The sequence below is a fragment of the Myotis davidii genome, unplaced genomic scaffold (assembly GCF_000327345.1).
Source record: "Myotis davidii unplaced genomic scaffold, ASM32734v1 scaffold299, whole genome shotgun sequence".
NCBI lineage: Eukaryota > Metazoa > Chordata > Mammalia > Chiroptera > Vespertilionidae > Myotis > Myotis davidii.
The window spans coordinates 9,724,423-9,728,925 of record NW_006293088.1 but is presented as its reverse complement, the minus strand read 5'-3'; positions in this window follow the sequence as shown (position 1 = coordinate 9,728,925).

Genomic DNA, 4,503 nt, shown 5'->3' with positions numbered 1-4,503 from the left:
TTTGATCCCCAGCCTTGGTCAAGACGTGTGTGGGAGGCGACCAATTGAGGTCTCTCTCTCACATCAGTTTCTCTCCCCCCGCCCTTCCTCCCTTCCACTCACTCTAAAAATCAACGGGAAATATCCTCGGGTGAGGCTTAACCAAAAAAAAAAAAAGACCAGCTCTTCAGAGGTAACAGAAAACAAAGCGCGGCCCCTTGGTGAGCGGGTCTGGCATTTCATCCCAACTCCATGCTGAATAATTCACGGAGAGGCTTTATGGGGCCCGGCGCCCACAATAAATGTTCCATGAGAACACAGGCAGCTCTTCCAACATCGGTTTCTCTCCGGCGGGTTCGGCTGGCAGCCGGGCCAGGTTGGAATTGCCACGCTGCTTATGGGGAAACAATCCTAATCTCACTTTCATTTGCATTTTTGCAGGCCTCGCGGCGACGCGGCCACTCCTGCTGGAACCGGGAGGGGACAGAGGCCTGGGTTTGGGAACAGAAAGGAGGGGAGGGGACAGCTGTCGCACCTTTCTGCCTGCAGGCAGCGTCCGGGGGCACAGAAGCAGGAGGGGCCGGAGTCCTGGGCTGCCCTGAGGGGGGGGGTCAGGAGGAGGGCCGGGAGGAGGGCAGAGTGGGCAGGGGGACAAGGATGCTTCACGCCTGTGTCGTCAGGAAAGCACAGGTTAAAACAACAGCGAGACGGCATCACACACCTACCGGGGCGGCCACAATCTGCACGCTGACCAGGGCGAGTGCTGGCGGGGACACGGCACAGCAGGACCTCGCTGGGCGCCAGCGGGACCTGCAGCAGGCGCAGCCCCTTTGGAAGACAGTTGGGCAGATTCTTACAAAACAAACGATGCCCCCGTCGCACGGCCCAGCAGTCCTGCCCCTTGGTATTCACCAAAGGGAGTTAAACACCCTGTCCAGGCGGAACCTGCACAGATGTTCACGCAGCTTCATTCAGAAGCGCCAGGACTCGGGAGCGACCGGCCCGCCCTTCAGCCGGTGAGCGGATGCAGAAGCCGGGACCATCCAGACAACCGAGTGTCACTTAACGCTGAAGAGAAAGAGGCAATCGTGCCAGGAAAAGCCACGGAGGAAACGTCAAACGATGACCCACCCGAAAAGCCTGCATGTGGGTGGTCCCAGCCACCGACACCTGGACAGGGCGCAGCAGGGGGCGCGGACAGCAGGAAGGCCATGGCTGGGGGGCTGGGGCGGGGGGGAAAGGCAAGTGCAGGGGTCATTAGGGCAGTGAGACTGCTCTGCAGGTTGCTATAATGATGGACACACGTCATCACACACTGCACCACCCACAGGATGCGCGCCACCCTCGTGAGCCCTCTGGTCACCCAGGGACTGGGGGTGACGGCGACACGTCCCATCCTGATGAGTAAAGCGACAATGGAGGAGGCGGTGTGGGGCCGGGGAGAACTCTCCGGACCTTCCTCTCAATGGTGCTGTGAACCTTAAACCGTACTAAAAATTAAAGTCTTTACAAAAAGAAGACAAAAGCACCTGGTGGGCGTGGCTCAGTGGTTGAGCGTCGACCTATGAGCCAGGAGGTCACGGTTCCATTCCCGTCAGGGCACAGGCCAGGGTTGCGGGCTCCATCCCCAGAGGGGGGCGTGCAGGAGGCAGCCGATCCACGGTTCTCTCTCATCACTGATGTTTCTCCCTCTCCCTCTCCCTTCGTCTCTGAAATCAATAAAAACATATTTTTTAAAAAGACGAGCGCTATCACCACTGTAGCCAGATTGCCGGTTGTGCCCGCGGGGGTGGGGGGTGCCAATCAGAGGGGCCTGGAGAGCCGGCCTGCGACTGGCACGTGACCAACGCACCCAGGTGGGCCCGCGGCCCGCAGCCTCCGCATCTGCCGGGAAAGCGCAGACTGAGTTCCCAAACTGTCGGCCTAACTTCTCTCGCCAAGAAAAATAAAACCACCGGCAGCGGCTGCCAGCCATTCTCTCCGCTGTCCCCGGGGCTCCTGGGGCCCCGCCGCGCTGGCTGCGACCGGAGAGCAGCCTGGGCTGGGCAGACGGGCAGCGGGGCCCCCTCCGGCTCCTCCTCACCGCTGCCCTGGGCGCAGCCTCCCACACTGGCCTCCCCGGAGGGCCACCCTACACGGAGTCCGTCCGGCACAGCAGCAGCAGCAGCAAGTCTGTGATGACTCCCCGCTGCCCTAACCCTTCCAGCTCTGCAGGTGTCTTACGTAACCGTCGCCCGTCACCAGGGAGACCAGCTCTGTGGGCACGGCTTCCCCGCATGACCCGGCTGGTCTGGACCACAGGCCTTGCCCTTCACCCAGCCAACGGCTCCCAACCCCCCTCCCCACAGACTCTGCCCAGGCCGAGGGCTGCAAGGCCAGGCCCAGGGCCCCAGGGGCTGGGCCCCTGGCATTTCCAGACCTGCCTGCTGCCTATGGTCTCCGTGCCCTTTAAGAAGCTGGGTGTCCAGGGAGGCGCGGTCCCTCCCCTGGGACCCAGCCCAGCCTGGCGCCCCTTCCCATGATTGGCTCTAGACCCAGCCTGTCCCTCACTCCTCTAGCCAACCTTGCCCTTTGACCCACACTGCGTGATGTCCAGGGATTGGGCCCAAACCCTGCCTGTCACCAGGGAGAAGGAGGGTCCAGGTGGGACAGGTGCCCCCCACTCCGGGGAGTAGGGCCGGCCAGCGGTGGCCGTGGAGACCACTGCCAGGCCCTGGCTGCCACTCCCTGTCTCCTCCTGTCCCTGCTGTCGGGGACCCGGGCACAGACCCTGTGGGGTGTGGGCTCCCCAGCTGTCACCCACATGCAGCCTTGCTCGGCACCCCCCGGGGGGACAGGGGCTGGTCCCCTGAGGAGACCACGTAGCGGTGAGAGAGGGACATCGAGGCCAAGCCCTTGATGCTCCCAGGTCCTGGCGGTGTGACCTGGGCAAGGCACGTGGCTCCAGGCCTCGTGTAAAGGGGGCCCCAGAGAACCCGTCTGGGAGGGGGTGCGATCACCAGATGAGATGATTCACAGAAGAGGCTTCGGTCGGAGGGTGGGGGAAGGCTGGGGTGTGATGGGCCTCGGGGCCTGGACCACAGACCTCAGCAGACGCCCCGCCCTTCCCGAGAGTCAGGGCTCCTGGTGCTGGGCATCCTGGCAGCGAAGTTGGCAAAGCAATCGCCTGAGAAAGCCCCACCGAGCACCTGGCGCCGACAAGGTCCCGGCGGAAGGAGGGCTCTGCCCCCTGGGCGGCCGCGCCGGAACCGTCAGGACTCACTGACCTGGAAACGCCTCCCAGCTCCAGGGAGTAAGGACACCAGGACCCACCTCTCGGGGGGCACGACCAGTCACCTCTCACTGACAGGCAAGGCGGCCTCGGGGTGGACGAGTGGCCGGGTCCCCGTGGTCCCGGGGAGGGACCAGGCTGAGCCCCGCAGCCTGGGGACCCGCTCCTGTCATCATGGTGAGACAGCGGGAGTTGTTTTAAAGCCACTGCGCCACGGCGACCCCTGGGCCATCGCGGCCTCGCTTCAGAGCCGCGCAAATATTAAAGCCTCGTTACCCGCCCGCCGCTCCGCCGGAGGGGGGCATCCCACAGCAACAGGATCGAGAGAATTGAGTAAATTCATCAATTAAATAATCATTCGCACGAGGAGTCCCCGCTCGCCAAGACAAGGCAGGGAGCCTCACAAGGCAGGGGGCCTCTGCCTACCCCCGAGGGAAAAGGCTCCGTAACCTTCGCCTCGGACTCAGTTGCATAGCAGGGACCTCAGTTCCCGGGATTCAGCAGAAATTGGGAGACAAGACGGCCCCACCAGCCGAGCGTCCCCTGCCCCGCGTGCATGGGGTGAATTCCTCTGCCTCTGTCCCCTCTAGGACGTCCTGGGCCCCTGGTCAGGCTAGTCCCGTCATGTGGGGTGTAGGGGGGTGGGGCTGGAGGGGAGCAGCCATGCCTGAGGGAGGGGCTGACCTGCCACAACGCCCAGCCTCCTGAGCCTGCGTGGGGCACCTCCCTCCCCTCTGCTCCGTCATCACGTGAACCTGCGTATCCCCTCCATCTCCTGTAACGACTCTCTCTGAACTGAGGGACCGCCCACCCAGTATGCAGTCATCTCAGGCTTTACCTTGATGCTACCAGCAAAGACTCTATTCCCAAATGAGGGCACATTCTGAGGTTCTGGGGAACACATTCAGCCCGCAGCTGGTGTGGCCACAATCCCTCAGTCCATTCTGCAACCTGCACTTGGCTGCCCACTGCCCACGGCCTCGGGGAGTAGGTGGGGCGGGAGCAGTGTGGAGAGGCAGGCCGGCGCCCACGGGGGCCTCCCGGGCACAGCGAGGAGCCTCCCTCACTCTGCACGGTCTCCCACCCACCAGCTCAGACCCGGCTTTGCTTTGGGGTCAGAAGGGCCCACGTGGCATGGCCAGCAGATGCGCCCAGACTGGTGGGCTTTAGCTGTACACTGAGCCCCACCCGCCTTCACCAGCGGGAAGGGCTTCCGAATCCATTGCCCCTCTGGCCACCACCCTGGAGGGCTG